This window comes from Vicugna pacos, chromosome 18, assembly GCF_048564905.1.
Source record: "Vicugna pacos chromosome 18, VicPac4, whole genome shotgun sequence".
Lineage (NCBI taxonomy): Eukaryota > Metazoa > Chordata > Mammalia > Artiodactyla > Camelidae > Vicugna > Vicugna pacos.
The window spans coordinates 372963-396014 of NC_133004.1; positions in this window are offsets into that span (position 1 = coordinate 372963).

Genomic DNA, 23052 nt, shown 5'->3' on the forward strand with positions numbered 1-23052 from the left:
TGAGTGTTCTTTTAGGCCAGGCCATGAGGGAAAGCTGGGGGTTGGGCTTGGAGGCCACGTAGCAGTGAGTGCCCCCTGATCCATTGAGGAAGTACTTAGAGGACTTCTCCCTAAAGGGAACACCTTTTCCTGCATTCATCTGGGTGCAGTGGGGCTGCACATCTCTCCCACACCTAAGAATGTGTTCTGGAATTCTGAGTGCAGGGAAGTTCCTCCAACTGACAGCAGCGCCTGGGTTCTAATTGAATCCCTTTGCTTGTCTTCCCTGATGGAAAGCCTAGGCGGGAGTGCGGGGGAAAGTGTGGTTTGGGCTCCAAAACCAAGTATTTGCGATGACCTCTCTATGGTTTGTGGAGGTGTTTAAACTACATCCCTAACCTGGGAACACCTGTGCCCCCATAAAGATCCGTGGAGCCTGTTTCCACACCTCCAGCACACACACGAACACTTGCACAGTTATCCTGAGAGTGGGCAGCCTCCTCCAACTGAGAGCAGGGCCTTGGTTCTTATAAAATCGCTTAACTTGTCTACCCTTTTTGGTTGCCTGATACGGAGTGCTGGGGAAAGGGTGGGTTGGGCTCTAAATCCAAGTATTAGCGAGTGCTTCTCCATGGGATTTGGAGGTTATTAACCAAAAGCCCACAACATGGGAATACCTGTGCTCCTTGAAAAAAGCGTGGACTCTGTATCCCCACCACCAGAACACACATGAAGAAGTTTTCTGCTATCCTGAGTGTGGGCTGGCAATTTCAGGTGACAGAAGCGGCTGGGTTCTAATAGAATCCCTTAGCTTGTAATCCCTGAGTGTTTCCCTAGGACTGACTCTGAGAGAATCCTGGGGGTTGGGCTTTGAGGACAAATAGTAGCGAGTGTCCCCGATGGACTGAGGAAGTATTTAGATGAATTCTCCATAAAGGGAAACACCTGAGCACCCATTCATCTGCGTGGAGTGGGGCTTCAAATCTCCCCACCACACAAGGTTGGGTTCCAGTATCCTGAGGGTGGGGTAGTTCCTCCAACTGACATCAGCGTCTTGGTTTGAATAGAATCCCTTTGCTTGTCTTCCCTGATGGTTTGCCTAGGCCAGTGTGTGGTTGAAAGTGGGATTTGGGATCTAAAACTAAGTATTAGCGTGTGCCTCTCCATGGGTAGTGGAGATGTTTAAACTACAACCCACAACTTGGGAATTACTGTGACCCCTGAAAAATGCGTGTGCTATGTTTCCCCACGTCCAGCACACACAGGAAGAAGTGTTCTGGGGTTCTGAGTGTGGGGAGGTTCCTCCAACAGACAGCAGCACCTGGGTTGTAATAGAATCCCTTAGCTTGACTTCCCTAAGTGTTTTCCTAGGCCTAGCAGTAAGCGATGGTGGGGGATGGGCTCTAAAGCCAAGTATTAGCGAGTGCATCTCTGTGGGTAGTGGAGGGTTTTAAACTACTTCCCCAACCTTGGAACACCTGTGCCCCATAAAGATGCGTGGAATCTGTTTCCCCACCTCCAGCACACACACGGAGACGTGCTCAGGTACCCTGATTGTGGGGAGGCTCCTCCAAATGACAGCAGCGCCTGGGTTCTAAAAGAATCCCTTAGCTTCTCTTCCCTGATGGCATGGCTAGGCTGGAGAGTGGGGGAAAGTGGGGGTTGGGCTCTAAAACAAGTATAAGCGAGAGCCTATCCATGGGATATGGGTTTTTAACCTACAACCCACAACCATGGAATAAATGTGCCCCCTGAAAGATGCTTTGACTGTTTCCCTACATCCAGCACACACACGAAGATGTGTTCTGGTATTCTGAGTGTGGGGAAGTTCCTCAAACTGACAGCAGCACCTGAATTCTATTAGTATCCCTTAGCTTCTGTTCCCTGAGTGTTCTTTTAGGCCAGGCCATGAGGGAAAGCTGGGGGTTGGGCTTGGAGGCCACGTAGCAGTGAGTGCCCCCTGATCCATTGAGGAAGTACTTAGAGGACTTCTCCCTAAAGGGAACACCTTTTCCTGCATTCATCTGGGTGCAGTGGGGCTGCACATCTCTCCCACACCTAAGAATGTGTTCTGGAATTCTGAGTGCAGGGAAGTTCCTCCAACTGACAGCAGCGCCTGGGTTCTAATTGAATCCCTTTGCTTGTCTTCCCTGATGGAAAGCCTAGGCGGGAGTGCGGGGGAAAGTGTGGTTTGGGCTCCAAAACCAAGTATTTGCGATGACCTCTCTATGGTTTGTGGAGGTGTTTAAACTACATCCCTAACCTGGGAACACCTGTGCCCCCATAAAGATCCGTGGAGCCTGTTTCCACACCTCCAGCACACACACGAACACTTGCACAGTTATCCTGAGAGTGGGCAGCCTCCTCCAACTGAGAGCAGGGCCTTGGTTCTTATAAAATCGCTTAACTTGTCTACCCTTTTTGGTTGCCTGATACGGAGTGCTGGGGAAAGGGTGGGTTGGGCTCTAAATCCAAGTATTAGCGAGTGCTTCTCCATGGGATTTGGAGGTTATTAACCAAAAGCCCACAACATGGGAATACCTGTGCTCCTTGAAAAAAGCGTGGACTCTGTATCCCCACCACCAGAACACACATGAAGAAGTTTTCTGCTATCCTGAGTGTGGGCTGGCAATTTCAGGTGACAGAAGCGGCTGGGTTCTAATAGAATCCCTTAGCTTGTAATCCCTGAGTGTTTCCCTAGGACTGACTCTGAGAGAATCCTGGGGGTTGGGCTTTGAGGACAAATAGTAGCGAGTGTCCCCGATGGACTGAGGAAGTATTTAGATGAATTCTCCATAAAGGGAAACACCTGAGCACCCATTCATCTGCGTGGAGTGGGGCTTCAAATCTCCCCACCACACAAGGTTGTGTTCCAGTATCCTGAGGGTGGGGTAGTTCCTCCAACTGACATCAGCGTCTTGGTTTGAATAGAATCCCTTTGCTTGTCTTCCCTGATGGTTTGCCTAGGCCAGTGTGTGGTTGAAAGTGGGATTTGGGATCTAAAACTAAGTATTAGCGTGTGCCTCTCCATGGGTAGTGGAGATGTTTAAACTACAACCCACAACTTGGGAATTACTGTGACCCCTGAAAAATGCGTGTGCTATGTTTCCCCACGTCCAGCACACACAGGAAGAAGTGTTCTGGGGTTCTGAGTGTGGGGAGGTTCCTCCAACAGACAGCAGCACCTGGGTTGTAATAGAATCCCTTAGCTTGACTTCCCTAAGTGTTTTCCTAGGCCTAGCAGTAAGCGATGGTGGGGGATGGGCTCTAAAGCCAAGTATTAGCGAGTGCATCTCTGTGGGTAGTGGAGGGTTTTAAACTACTTCCCCAACCTTGGAACACCTGTGCCCCATAAAGATGCGTGGAATCTGTTTCCCCACCTCCAGCACACACACGGAGACGTGCTCAGGTACCCTGATTGTGGGGAGGCTCCTCCAAATGACAGCAGCGCCTGGGTTCTAAAAGAATCCCTTAGCTTCTCTTCCCTGATGGCATGGCTAGGCTGGAGAGTGGGGGAAAGTGGGGGTTCGGCTCTAAAACAAGTATAAGCGAGAGCCTATCCATGGGATGTGGGTTTTTAACCTACAACCCACAACCATGGAATAAATGTGCCCCCTGAAAGATGCTTTGACTGTTTCCCTACATCCAGCACACACACGAAGATGTGTTCTTGTATTCTGAGTGTGGGGAAGTTCCTCAAACTGACAGCAGCACCTTAATTCTATTAGTATCCCTTAGCTTCTGTTCCCTGAGTGTTCTTTTAGGCCAGGCCATGAGGGAAAGCTGGGGGTTGGGCTTGGAGGCCACGTAGCAGTGAGTGCCCCCTGATCCATTGAGGAAGTACTTAGAGGACTTCTCCCTAAAGGGAACACCTTTTCCTGCATTCATCTGGGTGCAGTGGGGCTGCACATCTCTCCCACACCTAAGAATGTGTTCTGGAATTCTGAGTGCAGGGAAGTTCCTCCAACTGACAGCAGCGCCTGGGTTCTAATTGAATCCCTTTGCTTGTCTTCCCTGATGGAAAGCCTAGGCGGGAGTGCGGGGGAAAGTGTGGTTTGGGCTCCAAAACCAAGTATTTGCGATGACCTCTCTATGGTTTGTGGAGGTGTTTAAACTACATCCCTAACCTGGGAACACCTGTGCCCCCATAAAAATCCGTGGAGCCTGTTTCCACACCTCCAGCACACACACGAACACTTGCACAGTTATCCTGAGAGTGGGCAGCCTCCTCCAACTGAGAGCAGGGCCTTGGTTCTTATAAAATCGCTTAACTTGTCTACCCTGTTTGGTTGCCTGATACGGAGTGCTGGGGAAAGGGTGGGTTGGGCTCTAAATCCAAGTATTAGCGAGTGCTTATCCATGGGATTTTTAGGTTATTAACCAAAAGCCCACAACATGGGAATACCTGTGCTCCTTGAAAAAAGCGTGGACTCTGTATCCCCACCACCAGAACACACATGAAGAAGTTTTCTGCTATCCTGAGTGTGGGCTGGCAATTTCAGGTGACAGACGCGGCTGGGTTCTAATAGAATCCCTTAGCTTGTAATCCCTGAGTGTTTCCCTAGGACTGACTCTGAGAGAAACCTGGGGGTTGGGCTTTGAGGCCAAATAGTAGCGAGTGTCCCCGATGGACTGAGGAAGTATTTAGATGAATTCTCCATAAAGGGAAACACCTGAGCACCCATTCATCTGCGTGGAGTGGGGCTTCAAATCTCCCCACCACACAAGGTTGGGTTCCAGTATCCTGAGGGTGGGGTAGTTCCTCCAACTGACATCAGCGTCTTGGTTTGAATAGAATCCCTTTGCTTGTCTTCCCTGATGGTTTGCCTAGGCCAGTGTGTGGTTGAAAGTGGGATTTGGGATCTAAAACTAAGTATTAGCGTGTGCCTCTCCATGGGTAGTGGAGATGTTTAAACTACAACCCACAACTTGGGAATTACTGTGACCCCTGAAAAATGCGTGTGCTATGTTTCCCCACGTCCAGCACACACAGGAAGAAGTTTTCTGGGGTTCTGAGTGTGGGGAGGTTCCTCCAACAGACAGCAGCACCTGGGTTGTAATAGAATCCCTTCGCTTGACTTCCCTAAGTGTTTTCCTAGGCCTAGCAGTAAGCGATGGTGGGGGATGGGCTCTAAAGCCAAGTATTAGCGAGTGCATCTCTGTGGGTAGTGGAGGGTTTTAAACTACTTCCCCAACCTTGGAACACCTGTGCCCCATAAAGATGCGTGGAATCTGTTTCCCCACCTCCAGCACACACACGGAGACGTGCTCAGGTATCCTGATTGTGGGGAGGCTCCTCCAAATGACAGCAGCGCCTGGGTTCTAAAAGAATCCCTTAGCTTGTCTTCCCTGATGGCATGCCTAGGCTGGAGAGTGGGGGAAAGTGGGGGTTGGGCTCTAAACCAAGTATAAGCGAGAGCCTATCCATGGGATGTGGGTTTTTAACCTACAACCCACAACCATGGAATAAATGTGCCCCCTGAAAGATGCTTTGACTGTTTCCCTACATCCAGCACACACACGAAGATGTGTTCTTGTATTCTGAGTGTGGGGAAGTTCCTCAAACTGACAGCAGCACCTTAATTCTATTAGTATCCCTTAGCTTCTGTTCCCTGAGTGTTCTTTTAGGCCAGGCCATGAGGGAAAGCTGGGGGTTGGGCTTGGAGGCCACGTAGCAGTGAGTGCCCCCTGATCCATTGAGGAAGTACTTAGAGGACTTCTCCCTAAAGGGAACACCTTTTCCTGCATTCATCTGGGTGCAGTGGGGCTGCACATCTCTCCCACACCTAAGAATGTGTTCTGGAATTCTGAGTGCAGGGAAGTTCCTCCAACTGACAGCAGCGCCTGGGTTCTAATTGAATCCCTTTGCTTGTCTTCCCTGATGGAAAGCCTAGGCGGGAGTGCGGGGGAAAGTGTGGTTTGGGCTCCAAAACCAAGTATTTGCGATGACCTCTCTATGGTTTGTGGAGGTGTTTAAACTACATCCCTAACCTGGGAACACCTGTGCCCCCATAAAAATCCGTGGAGCCTGTTTCCACACCTCCAGCACACACACGAACACTTGCACAGTTATCCTGAGAGTGGGCAGCCTCCTCCAACTGAGAGCAGGGCCTTGGTTCTTATAAAATCGCTTAACTTGTCTACCCTGTTTGGTTGCCTGATACGGAGTGCTGGGGAAAGGGTGGGTTGGGCTCTAAATCCAAGTATTAGCGAGTGCTTATCCATGGGATTTTTAGGTTATTAACCAAAAGCCCACAACATGGGAATACCTGTGCTCCTTGAAAAAAGCGTGGACTCTGTATCCCCACCACCAGAACACACATGAAGAAGTTTTCTGCTATCCTGAGTGTGGGCTGGCAATTTCAGGTGACAGACGCGGCTGGGTTCTAATAGAATCCCTTAGCTTGTAATCCCTGAGTGTTTCCCTAGGACTGACTCTGAGAGAAACCTGGGGGTTGGGCTTTGAGGCCAAATAGTAGCGAGTGTCCCCGATGGACTGAGGAAGTATTTAGATGAATTCTCCATAAAGGGAAACACCTGAGCACCCATTCATCTGCGTGGAGTGGGGCTTCAAATCTCCCCACCACACAAGGTTGGGTTCCAGTATCCTGAGGGTGGGGTAGTTCCTCCAACTGACATCAGCGTCTTGGTTTGAATAGAATCCCTTTGCTTGTCTTCCCTGATGGTTTGCCTAGGCCAGTGTGTGGTTGAAAGTGGGATTTGGGATCTAAAACTAAGTATTAGCGTGTGCCTCTCCATGGGTAGTGGAGATGTTTAAACTACAACCCACAACTTGGGAATTACTGTGACCCCTGAAAAATGCGTGTGCTATGTTTCCCCACGTCCAGCACACACAGGAAGAAGTGTTCTGGGGTTCTGAGTGTGGGGAGGTTCCTCCAACAGACAGCAGCACCTGGGTTGTAATAGAATCCCTTCGCTTGACTTCCCTAAGTGTTTTCCTAGGCCTAGCAGTAAGCGATGGTGGGGGATGGGCTCTAAAGCCAAGTATTAGCGAGTGCATCTCTGTGGGTAGTGGAGGGTTTTAAACTACTTCCCCAACCTTGGAACACCTGTGCCCCATAAAGATGCGTGGAATCTGTTTCCCCACCTCCAGCACACACACGGAGACGTGCTCAGGTATCCTGATTGTGGGGAGGCTCCTCCAAATGACAGCAGCGCCTGGGTTCTAAAAGAATCCCTTAGCTTGTCTTCCCTGATGGCATGCCTAGGCTGGAGAGTGGGGGAAAGTGGGGGTTGGGCTCTAAACCAAGTATAAGCGAGAGCCTATCCATGGGATGTGGGTTTTTAACCTACAACCCACAACCATGGAATAAATGTGCCCCCTGAAAGATGCTTTGACTGTTTCCCTACATCCAGCACACACACGAAGATGTGTTCTTGTATTCTGAGTGTGGGGAAGTTCCTCAAACTGACAGCAGCACCTGGATTCTATTAGTATCCCTTAGCTTCTGTTCCCTGAGTGTTCTTTTAGGCCAGGCCATGAGGGAAAGCTGGGGGTTGGGCTTGGAGGCCACGGAGCAGTGAGTGCCCCCTGATCCATTGAGGAAGTACTTAGAGGACTTCTCCCAAAACGGAACACCTTTTCCTCCATTCAACTGGGTGCAGTGGGGCTGCACATCTCTCCCACACCTAAGAATGTGTTCTGGAATTCTGAGTGCAGGGAAGTTCCTCCAACTGACAGCAGCGCCTGGGTTCTAATTGAATCCCTTTGCTTGTCTTCCCTGATGGAAAGCCTAGGCGGGAGTGTGGGGGAATGTGTGGTTTCTGCTCCAAAACGAAGTACTTGCGATGACCTCTCTATGGTTTGTGGAGGTGTTTAAACTACATCCCTAACCTGGGAACACCTGTGCCCCCATAAAGATCCGTGGAGTCTGTTTCCACACCTCCAGCACACACACGAACACTTGCACAGTTATCCTGAGAGTGGGCAGCCTCCTCCAACTGAGAGCAGGGCCTTGGTTCTTATAAAATCGCTTAACTTGTCTACCCTGTTTGGTTGCCTGATACGGAGTGCTGGGGAAAGGGTGGGTTGGGCTCTAAATCCAAGTATTAGCGAGTGCTTCTCCATGGGATTTGGAGGTTATTAACCAAAAGCCCACAACATGGGAATACCTGTGCTCCTTGAAAAAAGCGTGGACTCTGTATCCCCACCACCAGAACACACATGAAGAAGTTTTCTGCTATCCTGAGTGTGGGCTGGCAATTTCAGGTGACAGAAGCGGCTGGGTTCTAATAGAATCCCTTAGCTTGTAATCCCTGAGTGTTTCCCTAGGACTGACTCTGAGAGAAACCTGGGGGTTGGGCTTTGAGGCCAAATAGTAGCGAGTGTCCCCGATGGACTGAGGAAGTATTTAGATGAATTCTCCATAAAGGGAAACACCTGAGCACCCATTCATCTGCGTGGAGTGGGGCTTCAAATCTCCCCACCACACAAGGTTGGGTTCCAGTATCCTGAGGGTGGGGTAGTTCCTCCAACTGACATCAGCGTCTTGGTTTGAATAGAATCCCTTTGCGTGTCTTCCCTGATGGTTTGCCTAGGCCAGTGTGTGGTTGAAAGTGGGATTTGGGATCTAAAACTAAGTATTAGCGTGTGCCTCTCCATGGGTAGTGGAGATGTTTAAACTACAACCCACAACTTGGGAATTACTGTGACCCCTGAAAAATGCGTGTGCTATGTTTCCCCACGTCCAGCACACACAGGAAGAAGTGTTCTGGGGTTCTGAGTGTGGGGAGGTTCCTCCAACAGACAGCAGCACCTGGGTTGTAATAGAATCCCTTAGCTTGACTTCCCTAAGTGTTTTCCTAGGCCTAGCAGTAAGCGATGGTGGGGGATGGGCTCTAAAGCCAAGTATTAGCGAGTGCATCTCTGTGGGTAGTGGAGGGTTTTAAACTACTTCCCCAACCTTGGAACACCTGTGCCCCATAAAGCTGCGTGGAATCTGTTTCCCCACCTCCAGCACACACACGGAGACGTGCTCAGGTACCCTGATTGTGGGGAGGCTCCTCCAAATGACAGCAGCGCCTGGGTTCTAAAAGAATCCCTTAGCTTCTCTTCCCTGATGGCATGGCTAGGCTGGAGAGTGGGGGAAAGTGGGGGTTGGGCTCTAAAACAAGTATAAGCGAGAGCCTATCCATGGGATATGGGTTTTTAACCTACAACCCACAACCATGGAATAAATGTGCCCCCTGAAAGATGCTTTGACTGTTTCCCTACATCCAGCACACACACGAAGATGTGTTCTGGTATTCTGAGTGTGGGGAAGTTCCTCAAACTGACAGCAGCACCTGAATTCTATTAGTATCCCTTAGCTTCTGTTCCCTGAGTGTTCTTTTAGGCCAGGCCATGAGGGAAAGCTGGGGGTTGGGCTTGGAAGCCACGTAGCAGTGAGTGCCCCCTGATCCATTGAGGAAGTACTTAGAGGACTTCTCCCTAAAGGGAACACCTTTTCCTGCATTCATCTGGGTGCAGTGGGGCTGCACATCTCTCCCACACCTAAGAATGTGTTCTGGAATTCTGAGTGCAGGGAAGTTCCTCCAACTGACAGCAGCGCCTGGGTTCTAATTGAATCCCTTTGCTTGTCTTCCCTGATGGAAAGCCTAGGCGGGAGTGCGGGGGAAAGTGTGGTTTGGGCTCCAAAACCAAGTATTTGCGATGACCTCTCTATGGTTTGTGGAGGTGTTTAAACTACATCCCTAACCTGGGAACACCTGTGCCCCCATAAAGATCCGTGGAGCCTGTTTCCACACCTCCAGCACACACACGAACACTTGCACAGTTATCCTGAGAGTGGGCAGCCTCCTCCAACTGAGAGCAGGGCCTTGGTTCTTATAAAATCGCTTAACTTGTCTACCCTGTTTGGTTGCCTGATACGGAGTGCTGGGGAAAGGGTGGGTTGGGCTCTAAATCCAAGTATTAGCGAGTGCTTCTCCATGGGATTTTTAGGTTATTAACCAAAAGCCCACAACATGGGAATACCTGTGCTCCTTGAAAAAAGCGTGGACTCTGTATCCCCACCACCAGAACACACATGAAGAAGTTTTCTGCTATCCTGAGTGTGGGCTGGCAATTTCAGGTGACAGAAGCGGCTGGGTTCTAATAGAATCCCTTAGCTTGTAATCCCTGAGTGTTTCCCTAGGACTGACTCTGAGAGAAACCTGGGGGTTGGGCTTTGAGGCCAAATAGTAGCGAGTGTCCCCGATGGACTGAGGAAGTATTTAGATGAATTCTCCATAAAGGGAAACACCTGAGCACCCATTCATCTGCGTGGAGTGGGGCTTCAAATCTCCCCACCACACAAGGTTGGGTTCCAGTATCCTGAGGGTGGGGTAGTTCCTCCAACTGACATCAGCGTCTTGGTTTGAATAGAATCCCTTTGCTTGTCTTCCCTGATGGTTTGCCTAGGCCAGTGTGTGGTTGAAAGTGGGATTTGGGATCTAAAACTAAGGATTAGCGTGTGCCTCTCCATGGGTAGTGGAGATGTTTAAACTACAACCCACAACTTGGGAATTACTGTGACCCCTGAAAAATGCGTGTGCTATGTTTCCCCACGTCCAGCACACACAGGAAGAAGTGTTCTGGGGTTGTGAGTGTGGGGAGGTTCCTCCAACAGACAGCAGCACCTGGGTTGTAATAGAATCCCTTCGCTTGACTTCCCTAAGTGTTTTCCAAGGCCTAGCAGTAAGCGATGGTGGGGGATGGGCTCTAAAGCCAAGTATTAGCGAGTGCATCTCTGTGGGTAGTGGAGGGTTTTAAACTACTTCCCCAACCTTGGAACACCTGTGCCCCATAAAGATGCGTGGAATCTGTTTCCCCACTTCCAGCACACACACGGAGACGTGCTCAGGTATCCTGATTGTGGGGAGGCTCCTCCAAATGACAGCAGCGCTTGGGTTCTAAAAGAATCCCTTAGCTTGTCTTCCCTGATGGCATGCCTAGGCTGGAGAGTGGGGGAAAGTGGGGGTTGGGCTCTAAACCAAGTATAAGCGAGAGCCTATCCATGGGATGTGGGTTTTTAACCTACAACCCACAACCATGGAATAAATGTGCCCCCTGAAAGATGCTTTGACTGTTTCCCTACATCCAGCACACACACGAAGATGTGTTCTTGTATTCTGAGTGTGGGGAAGTTCCTCAAACTGACAGCAGCACCTGGATTCTATTAGTATCCCTTAGCTTCTGTTCCCTGAGTGTTCTTTTAGGCCAGGCCATGAGGGAAAGCTGGGGGTTGGGCTTGGAGGCCACGGAGCAGTGAGTGCCCCCTGATCCATTGAGGAAGTACTTAGAGGACTTCTCCCAAAACGGAACACCTTTTCCTGCATTCATCTGGGTGCAGTGGGGCTGCACATCTCTCCCACACCTAAGAATGTGTTCTGCAATTCTGAGTGCAGGGAAGTTCCTCCAACTGACAGCAGCGCCTGGGTTCTAATTGAATCCCTTTGCTTGTCTTCCCTGATGGAAAGCCTAGGCGGGAGTGCGGGGGAATGTGTGGTTTGGGCTCCAAAACCAAGTACTTGCGATGACCTCTCTATGGTTTGTGGAGGTGTTTAAACTACATCCCTAACCTGGGAACACCTGTGCCCCCATAAAGATCCGTGGAGTCTGTTTCCACACCTCCAGCACACACACGAACACTTGCACAGTTATCCTGAGAGTGGGCAGCCTCCTCCAACTGAGAGCAGGGCCTTGGTTCTTATAAAATCGCTTAACTTGTCTACCCTGTTTGGTTGCCTGATACGGAGTGCTGGGGAAAGGGTGGGTTGGGCTCTAAATCCAAGTATTAGCGAGTGCTTCTCCATGGGATTTGGAGGTTATTAACCAAAAGCCCACAACATGGGAATACCTGTGCTCCTTGAAAAAAGCGTGGACTCTGTATCCCCACCACCAGAACACACATGAAGAAGTTTTCTGCTATCCTGAGTGTGGGCTGGCAATTTCAGGTGACAGAAGCGGCTGGGTTCTAATAGAATCCCTTAGCTTGTAATCCCTGAGTGTTTCCCTAGGACTGACTCTGAGAGAAACCTGGGGGTTGGGCTTTGAGGCCAAAAGAAGCGAGTGTCCCCGATGGACTGAGGAAGTATTTAGATGAATTCTCCATAAAGGGAAACACCTGAGCACCCATTCATCTGCGTGGAGTGGGGCTTCAAATCTCCCCACCACACAAGGTTGGGTTCCAGTATCCTGAGGGTGGGGTAGTTCCTCCAACTGACATCAGCGTCTTGGTTTGAATAGAATCCCTTTGCGTGTCTTCCCTGATGGTTTGCCTAGGCCAGTGTGTGGTTGAAAGTGTGATTTGGGATCTAAAACTAAGTATTAGCGTGTGCCTCTCCATGGGTAGTGGAGATGTTTAAACTACAACCCACAACTTGGGAATTACTGTGACCCCTGAAAAATGCGTGTGCTATGTTTCCCCACGTCCAGCACACACAGGAAGAAGTGTTCTGGGTTTCTGAGTGTGGGGAGGTTCCTCCAACAGACAGCAGCACCTGGGTTGTAATAGAATCCCTTAGCTTGACTTCCCTAAGTGTTTTCCTAGGCCTAGCAGTAAGCGATGGTGGGGGATGGGCTCTAAAGCCAAGTATTAGCGAGTGCATCTCTGTGGGTAGTGGAGGGTTTTAAACTACTTCCCCAACCTTGGAACACCTGTGCCCCATAAAGATGCGTGGAATCTTTTTCCCCACCTCCAGCACACACACGGAGACGTGCTCAGGTATCCTGATTGTGGGGAGGCTCCTCCAAATGACAGCAGCGCCTGGGTTCTAAAAGAATCCCTTAGCTTGTCTTCCCTGATTGCATGGCTTGGCTGGAGAGTGGGGGAAAGTGGGGGTTGGGCTCTAAACCAAGTATAAGCGAGAGCCTATCCATGGGATGTGGGTTTTTAACCTACAACCCACAACCATGGAATAAATGTGCCCCCTGAAAGATGCTTTGACTGTTTCCCTACATCCAGCACACACACGAAGAAGTGTTCTGGTATTCTGAGTGTGGGGAAGTTCCTCAAACTGACAGCAGCACCTGGATTCTATTAGTATCCCTTAGCTTATGTTCCCTGAGTGTTCTTTTAGGCCAGACCATGAGGGAAAGCTGGGGGTTGGGCTTGGAGGCCACGTAGCAGTGAGTGCCCCCTGATCCATTGAGGAAGTACTTAGAGGACTTCTCCCTAAAGGGAACACCTTTTCCTGCATTCATCTGGGTGCAGTGGGGCTGCACATCTCTCCCACACCTAAGAATGTGTTCTGGAATTCTGAGTGCAGGGAAGTTCCTCCAACTGACAGCAGCGCCTGGGTTCTAATTGAATCCCTTTGCTTGTCTTCCCTGATGGAAAGCCTAGGCGGGAGTGCGGGGGAATGTGTGGTTTGGGCTCCAAAACCAAGTATTTGCGATGACCTCTCTATGGTTTGTGGAGGTGTTTAAACTACATCCCTTACCTGGGAACACCTGTGCCCCTATAAAGATCCGTGGAGTCTGTTTCCACACCTCCAGCACACACACGAACACTTGCACAGTTATCCTGAGAGTGGGCAGCCTCCTCCAACTGAGAGCAGGGCCTTGGTTCTTATAAAATCGCTTAACTTGTCTACCCTGTTTGGTTGCCTGATACGGAGTGCTGGGGAAAGGGTGGGTTGGGCTCTAAATCCAAGTATTAGCGAGTGCTTCTCCATGGGATTTGGAGGTTATTAACCAAAAGCCCACAACATGGGAATACCTGTGCTCCTTGAAAAAAGCGTGGACTCTGTATCCCCACCACCAGAACACACATGAAGAAGTTTTCTGCTATCCTGAGTGTGGGCTGGCAATTTCAGGTGACAGAAGCGGCTGGGTTCTAATAGAATCGCTTAGCTTGTAATCCCTGAGTGTTTCCCTAGGACTGACTCTGAGAGAAACCTGGGGGTTGGGCTTTGAGGCCAAATAGTAGCGAGTGTCCCCGATGGACTGAGGAAGTATTTAGATGAATTCTCCATAAAGGGAAACACCTGAGCACCCATTCATTTGCGTGGAGTGGGGCTTCAAATCTCCCCACCACACAAGGTTGGGTTCCAGTATCCTGAGGGTGGGGTAGTTCCTCCAACTGACATCAGCGTCTTGGTTTCAATAGAATCCCTTTGCTTGTCTTCCCTGATGGTTTGCCTAGGCCAGTGTGTGGTTGAAAGTGGGATTTGGGATCTAAAACTAAGTATTAGCGTGTGCCTCTCCATGGGTAGTGGAGATGTTTAAACTACAACCCACAACTTGGGAATTACTGTGACCCCTGAAAAATGCGTGTGCTATGTTTCCCCACGTCCAGCACACACAGGAAGAAGTGTTCTGGGGTTCTGAGTGTGGGGAGGTTCCTCCAACAGACAGCAGCACCTGGGTTGTAATAGAATCCCTTAGCTTGACTTCCCTAAGTGTTTTCCTAGGCCTAGCAGTAAGCGATGGTGGGGGATGGGCTCTAAAGCCAAGTATTAGCGAGTGCATCTCTGTGGGTAGTGGAGGGTTTTAAACTACTTCCCCAACCTTGGAACACCTGTGCCCCATAAAGATGCGTGGAATCTGTTTCCCCACCTCCAGCACACACACGGAGACGTGCTCAGGTATCCTGATTGTGGGGAGGCTCCTCCAAATGACAGCAGCGCCTGGGTTCTAAAAGAATCCCTTAGCTTGTCTTCCCTGAAGGCATGCCTAGGCTGGAGAGTGGGGGAAAGTGGGGGTTGGGCTCTAAACCAAGTATAAGCGAGAGCCTATCCATGGGATGTGGGTTTTTAACTTACAACCCACAACCATGGAATAAATGTGCCCCCTGAAAGATGCTTTGACTGTTTCCCTACATCCAGCACACACACGAAGATGTGTTCTGGTATTCTGAGTGTGGGGAAGTTCCTCAAACTGACAGCAGCACCTGGATTCTATTAGTATCCCTTAGCTTCTGTTCCCTGAGTGTTCTTTTAGGCCAGGCCATGAGGGAAAGCTGGGGGTTGGGCTTGGAGGCCACGTAGCAGTGAGTGCCCCCTGATCCATTGAGGAAGTACTTAGAGGACTTCTCCCTAAATGGAACACCTTTTCCTGCATTCATCTGGGTGCAGTGGGGCTGCACATCTCTCCCACACCTAAGAATGTGTTCTGGAATTCTGAGTGCAGGGAAGTTCCTCCAACTGACAGCAGCGCCTGGGTTCTAATTGAATCCCTTTGCTTGTCTTCCCTGATGGAAAGCCTAGGCGGGAGTGCGGGGGAAAGTGTGGTTTGGGCTCCAAAACCAAGTATTTGCGATGACCTCTCTATGGTTTGTGGAGGTGTTTAAACTACATCCCTAACCTGGGAACACCTGTGCCCCCATAAAGATCCGTGGAGTCTGTTTCCACACCTCCAGCACACACACGAACACTTGCACAGTTATCCTGAGAGTGGGCAGCCTCCTCCAACTGAGAGCAGGGCCTTGGTTCTTATAAAATCGCTTAACTTGTCTACCCTGTTTGGTTGCCTGATACGGAGTGCTGGGGAAAGGGTGGGTTGGGCTCTAAATCCAAGTATTAGCGAGTGCTTCTCCATGGGATTTGGAGGTTATTAACCAAAAGCCCACAACATGGGAATACCTGTGCTCCTTGAAAAAAGCGTGGACTCTGTATCCCCACCACCAGAACACACATGAAGAAGTTTTCTGCTATCCTGAGTGTGGGCTGGCAATTTCAGGTGACAGAAGCGGCTGGGTTCTAATAGAATCCCTTAGTTTGTAATCCCTGAGTGTTTCCCTAGGACTGACTCTGAGAGAAACCTGGGGGTTGGGCTTTGAGGCCAAATAGTAGCGAGTGTCCCCGATGGACTGAGGAAGTATTTAGATGAATTCTCCATAAAGGGAAACACCTGAGCACCCATTCATCAGCGTGGAGTGGGGCTTCAAATCTCCCCACCACACAAGGTTGGGTTCCAGTATCCTGAGGGTGGGGTAGTCCCTCCAACTGACATCAGCGTCTTGGTTTGAATAGAATCCCTTTGCTTGTCTTCCCTGATGGTTTGCCTAGGCCAGTGTGTGGTTGAAAGTGGGATTTGGGATCTAAAACTAAGTATTAGCGTGTGCCTCTCCATGGGTAGTGGAGATGTTTAAACTACAACCCACAACTTGGGAATTACTGTGACCCCTGAAAAATGAGTGTGCTATGTTTCCACCGTCCAGCACACACAGGAAGAAGTGTTCTGGGGTTCTGAGTGTGGGGAGTTTCCACCAACAGACAGCAGCACCTGGGTTGTAATAGAATCCCTTCGCTTGACTTCCCTAAGTGTTTTCCTAGGCCTAGCAGTAAGCGATGGTGGGGGATGGGCTCTAAAGCCAAGTATTAGCGAGTGCATCTCTGTGGGTAGAGGAGGGTTTTAAACTACTTCCCCAACCTTGGAACACCTGTGCCCCATAAAGATGCGTGGAATCTGTTTCCCCACCTCCAGCACACACACGGAGACTTGCTCAGGTATCCTGATTGTGGGGAGGCTCCTCCAAATGACAGCAGCGCCTGGGTTCTAAAAGAATCCCTTAGCTTGTCTTCCCTGAAGGCATGCCTAGGATGGAGAGTGGGGGAAAGTGGGGGTTGGGCTCTAAACCAAGTATAAGCGAGAGCCTATCCATGGGATGTGGGTTTTTAACCTACAACCCACAACCATGGAATAAATGTGCCCCCTGACAGATGCTTTGACTGTTTCCCTACATCCAGCACACACACGAAGATGTGTTCTGGTATTCTGAGTGTGGGGAAGTTCCTCAAACTGACAGCAGCACCTGGATTCTATTAGTATCCCTTAGCTTCTGTTCCCTGAGTGTCCTTTTAGGCCAGGCCATGAGGGAAAGCTGGGGGTTGGGCTTGGAGGCCACGTAGCAGTGAGTGCCCCCTGATCCATTGAGGAAGTACTTAGAGGGCTTCTCCCTAAAGGGAACACATTTTCCTGCATTCATCTGGGTGCAGTGGGGCTGCACATCTCTCCCACACCTAAGAATGTGTTCTGGAATTCTGAGTGCAGGGAAGTTCCTCCAACTGACAGCAGCGCCTGGGTTCTAATTGAATCCCTTTGCTTGTCTTCCCTGATGGAAAGCCTAGGCGGGAGTGCGGGGGAAAGTGTGGTTTTGGCTCCAAAACCAAGTATTTGCGATGACCTCTCTATGGTTTGTGGAGGTGTTTAAACTACATCCCTAACCTGGGAACACCTGTGCCCCCATAAAGATCCGTGGAGTCTGTTTCCACACCTCCAGCACACACACGAACACTTGCACAGTTATCCTGAGAGTGGGCAGCCTCCTCCAACTGAGAGCAGGGCCTTGGTTCTTATAAAATCGCTTAACTTGTCTACCCTGTTTGGTTGCCTGATACGGAGTGCTGGGGAAAGGGTGGGTTGGGCTCTAAATCCAAGTATTAGCGAGTGCTTCTCCATGGGATTTGGAGGTTATTAACCAAAAGCCCACAACATGGGAATACCTGTGCTCCTTGAAAAAAGCGTGGACTCTGTATCCCCACCACCAGAACACACATGAAGAAGTTTTCTGCTATCCTGAGTGTGGGCTGGCAATTTCAGGTGACAGAAGCGGCTGGGTTCTAATAGAATCCCTTAGCTTGTAATCCCTGAGTGTTTCCCTAGGACTGACTCTGAGAGAAACCTGGGGGTTGGGCTTTGAGGCCAAATAGTAGCGAGTGTCCCCGATGGACTGAGGAAGTATTTAGATGAATTCTCCATAAAGGGAAACACCTGAGCACCCATTCATCTGCGTGGAGTGGGGCTTCAAATCTCCCCACCACACAAGGTTGGGTTCCAGTATCCTGAGGGTGGCGTAGTTCCTCCAACTGACATCAGCGTCTTGGTTTGAATAGAATCCCTTTGCTTGTCTTCCCTGATGGTTTGCCTAGGCCAGTGTGTGGTTGAAAGTGGGATTTGGGATCTAAAACTAAGTATTAGCGTGTGCCTCTCCATGGGTAGTGGAGATGTTTAAACTACAACCCACAACTTGGGAATTACTGTGACCCCTGAAAAATGCGTGTGCTATGTTTCCCCACGTCCAGCACACACAGGAAGAAGTGTTCTGGGGTTCTGAGTGTGGGGAGGTTCCTCCAACAGACAGCAGCACCTGGGTTGTAATAGAATCCCTTAGCTTGACTTCCCTAAGTGTTTTCCTAGGCCTAGCAGTAAGCGATGGTGGGGGATGGGCTCTAAAGCCAAGTATTAGCGAGTGCATCTCTGTGGGTAGTGGAGGGTTTTAAACTACTTCCCCAACCTTGGAACACCTGTGCCCCATAAAGATGCGTGGAATCTGTTTCCCCACCTCCAGCACTCACACGGAGACGTGCTCAGGTATCCTGATTGTGGGGAGGTTCCTCCAAATGACAGCAGCGCCTGGGTTCTAAAAGAATCCCTTAGCTTTTCTTCCCTGATGGCATGGCTAGGCTGGAGAGTGGGGGAAAGTGGGGGTTGGGCTCTAAAACAAGTTTAAGCGAGAGCCTATCCATGGGATGTGGGTTTTTAACCTACAACCCACAACCATGGAATAAATGTGCCCCCTGAAAGATGCTTTGACTGTTTCCCTTCATCCAGCACACACACGAAGATGTGTTCTGGTATTCTGAGTGTGGGGAAGTTCCTCAAACTGACAGCAGCACCTGAATTCTATTAGTATCCCTTAGCTTCTGTTCCCTGAGTGTTCTTTTAGGCCAGGCCATGAGGGAAAGCTGGGGGTTGGGCTTGGAGGCCACGTAGCAATCAGTTCCCCCCTGATCCATTGAGGAAGTACTTAGAGGACTTCTCCCTAAACGGATCAACTTTTCCTCCATTTATCTGGGTGCAGTGGGGCTGCACATCTCTCCCACACCTAAGAATGTGTTCTGGAATTCTGAGTGCAGGGAAGTTCCTCCAACTGACAGCAGCGCCTGGGTTCTAATTGAATCCCTTTGCTTGTCTTCCCTGATGGAAAGCCTAGGCGGGAGTGCGGGGGAAAGTGTGGTTTGGGCTCCAAAACCAAGTATTTGCGATGACCTCTCTATGGTTTGTGGAGGTGTTTAAACTACATCCCTAACCTGGGAACACCTGTGCCCCCATAAAGATCCGTGGAGTCTGTTTCCACACCTCCAGCACACACACGAACACTTGCACAGTTATCCTGAGAGTGGGCAGCCTCCTCCAACTGAGAGCAGGGCCTTGGTTCTTATAAAATCGCTTAACTTCTCTACCCTGTTAGGTTGCATGATACGGAGTGCTGGGGAAAGGGTGGGTTGGGCTCTAAATCCAAGTATTAGCGAGTGCTTCTCCATGGGATTTGGAGGTTATTAACCAAAAGCCCACAACATGGGAATACCTGTGCTCCTTGAAAAAAGCGTGGACTCTGTATCCCCACCACCTGAACACACATGAAGAAGTTTTCTGCTATCCTGAGTGTGGGCTGGCAATTTCAGGTGACAGAAGCGGCTGGGTTCTAATAGAATCCCTTAGCTTGTAATCCCTGAGTGTTTCCCTAGGACTGACTCTGAGAGAAACCTGGGGGTTGGGCTTTGAGGCCAAATAGTAGCGAGTGTCCCCGATGGACTGAGGAAGTATTTAGATGAATTCTCCATAAAGGGAAACACCTGAGCACCCATTCATCTGCGTGGAGTGGGGCTTCAAATCTCCCCACCACACAAGGTTGGGTTCCAGTATCCTGAGGGTGGGGTAGTTCCTCCAACTGACATCAGCGTCTTGGTTTGAATAGAATCCCTTTGCTTGTTTCCCTGATGGTTTGCCTAGGCCAGTGTGTGGTTGAAAGTGGGATTTGGGATCTAAAACTAAGTATTAGCGTGTGCCTCTCCATGGGTAGTGGAGATGTTTAAACTACAACCCACAACTTGGGAATTACTGTGACCCCTGGAAAATGCGTGTGCTATGTTTCCCCACGTCCAGCACACACAGGAAGAAGTGTTCTGGGGTTCTGAGTGTGGGGAGGTTCCTCCAACAGACAGCAGCACCTGGGTTGTAATAGAATCCCTTAGCTTGACTTCCCTAAGTGTTTTCCTAGGCCTAGCAGTAAGCGATGGTGGGGGATGGGCTCTAAAGCCAAGTATTAGCGAGTGCATCTCTGTGGGTAGTGGAGGGTTTTAAACTACTTCCCCAACCTTGGAACACCTGTGCCCCATAAAGATGCGTGGAATCTGTTTCCCCACCTCCAGCACACACACGGAGACGTGCTCAGGTATCCTGATTGTGGGGAGGTTCCTCCAAATGACAGCAGCGCCTGGGTTCTAAAAGAATCCCTTAGCTTTTCTTCCCTGATGGCATGGCTAGGCTGGAGAGTGGAGGAAAGTGGGGGTTGGGCTCTAAACCAAGTATAAGCGAGAGCCTATCCATGGGATGTGGGTTTTAACCTACAACCCACAACCATGGAATAAATGTGCCCCCTGAAAGATGCTTTGACTGTTTCCCTACATCCAGCACACACACGAAGATGTGTTCTTGTATTCTGAGTGTGGGGAAGTTCCTCAAACTGACAGCAGCACCTGGATTCTATTAGTATCCCTTAGCTTCTGTTCCCTGAGTGTTCTTTTAGGCCAGGCCATGAGGGAAAGCTGGGGGTTGGGCTTGGAGGCCACGTAGCAGTGAGTGCCCCCTGATCCATTGAGGAAGTACTTAGAGGACTTCTCCCTAAAGGGAACACCTTTTCCTGCATTCATCTGGGTGCAGTGGGGCTGCACATCTCTCCCACACCTAAGAATGTGTTCTGGAATTCTGAGTGCAGGGAAGTTCCTCCAACTGACAGCAGCGCCTGGGTTCTAATTGAATCCCTTTGCTTGTCTTCCCTGATGGAAAGCCTAGGCGGGAGTGCGGGGGAAAGTGTGGTTTGGGCTCCAAAACCAAGTATTTGCGATGACCTCTCTATGGTTTGTGGAGGTGTTTAAACTACATCCCTAACCTGGGAACACCTGTGCCCCCATAAAGATCCGTGGAGTCTGTTTCCACACCTCCAGCACACACACGAACACTTGCACAGTTATCCTGAGAGTGGGCAGCCTCCTCCAACTGAGAGCAGGGCCTTGGTTCTTATAAAATCGCTTAACTTGTCTACCCTGTTTGGTTGCCTGATACGGAGTGCTGGGGAAAGGGTGGGTTGGGCTCTAAATCCAAGTATTAGCGAGTGCTTCTCCATGGGATTTGGAGGTTATTAACCAAAAGCCCACAACATGGGAATACCTGTGCTCCTTGAAAAAAGCGTGGACTCTGTATCCCCACCACCAGAACACACATGAAGAAGTTTTCTGCTATCCTGAGTGTGGGCTGGCAATTTCAGGTGACAGAAGCGGCTGGGTTCTAATAGAATCCCTTAGCTTGTAATCCCTGAGTGTTTCCCTAGGACTGACTCTGAGAGAAACCTGGGGGTTGGGCTTTGAGGCCAAATAGTAGCGAGTGTCCCCGATGGACTGAGGAAGTATTTAGATGAATTCTCCATAAAGGGAAACACCTGAGCACCCATTCATCTGCGTGGAGTGGGGCTTCAAATCTCCCCACCACACAAGGTTGGGTTCCAGTATCCTGAGGGTGGGGTAGTTCCTCCAACTGATATCAGCGTCTTGGTTTGAATAGAATCCCTTTGCGTGTCTTCCCTGATGGTTTGCCTAGGCCAGTGTGTGGTTGAAAGTGGGATTTGGGATCTAAAACTAAGGATTAGCGTGTGCCTCTCCATGGGTAGTGGAGATGTTTAAACTACAACCCACAACTTGGGAATTACTGTGACCCCTGAAAAATGCGTGTGCTATGTTTCCCCACGTCCAGCACACACAGGAAGAAGTGTTCTGGGGTTCTGAGTGTGGGGAGGTTCCTCCAACAGACAGCAGCACCTGGGTTGTAATAGAATCCCTTAGCTTGACTTCCCTAAGTGTTTTCCTAGGCCTAGCAGTAAGCGATGGTGGGGGATGGGCTCTAAAGCCAAGTATTAGCGAGTGCATCTCTGTGGGTAGTGGAGGGTTTTAAACTACTTCCCCAACCTTGGAACACCTGTGCCCCATAAAGATGCGTGGAATCTGTTTCCCCACCTCCAGCACACACACGGAGACGTGCTTAGGTATCCTAATTGTGGGGAGGTTCCTCCAAATGACAGCAGCGCCTGGGTTCTAATTGAATCCCTTTGCTTGTCTTCCCTGATGGAAAGCCTAGGCGGGAGTGCGGGGGAAAGTGTGGTTTGGGCTCCAAAACCAAGTATTTGCGATGACCTCTCTATGGTTTGTGGAGGTGTTTAAACTACATCCCTAACCTGGGAACACCTGTGCCCCCATAAAGATCCGTGGAGTCTGTTTCCACACCTCCAGCACACACACGAACACTTGCACAGTTATCCTGAGAGTGGGCAGCCTCCTCCAACTGAGAGCAGGGCCTTGGTTCTTATAAAATCGCTTAACTTCTCTACCCTGTTAGGTTGCATGATACGGAGTGCTGGGGAAAGGGTGGGTTGGGCTCTAAATCCAAGTATTAGCGAGTGCTTCTCCATGGGATTTGGAGGTTATTAACCAAAAGCCCACAACATGGGAATACCTGTGCTCCTTGAAAAAAGCGTGGACTCTGTATCCCCACCACCTGAACACACATGAAGAAGTTTTCTGCTATCCTGAGTGTGGGCTGGCAATTTCAGGTGACAGAAGCGGCTGGGTTCTAATAGAATCCCTTAGCTTGTAATCCCTGAGTGTTTCCCTAGGACTGACTCTGAGAGAAACCTGGGGGTTGGGCTTTGAGGCCAAATAGTAGCGAGTGTCCCCGATGGACTGAGGAAGTATTTAGATGAATTCTCCATAAAGGGAAACACCTGAGCACCCATTCATCTGCGTGGAGTGGGGCTTCAAATCTCCCCACCACACAAGGTTGGGTTCCAGTATCCTGAGGGTGGGGTAGTTCCTCCAACTGACATCAGCGTCTTGGTTTGAATAGAATCCCTTTGCTTGTTTCCCTGATGGTTTGCCTAGGCCAGTGTGTGGTTGAAAGTGGGATTTGGGATCTAAAACTAAGTATTAGCGTGTGCCTCTCCATGGGTAGTGGAGATGTTTAAACTACAACCCACAACTTGGGAATTACTGTGACCCCTGGAAAATGCGTGTGCT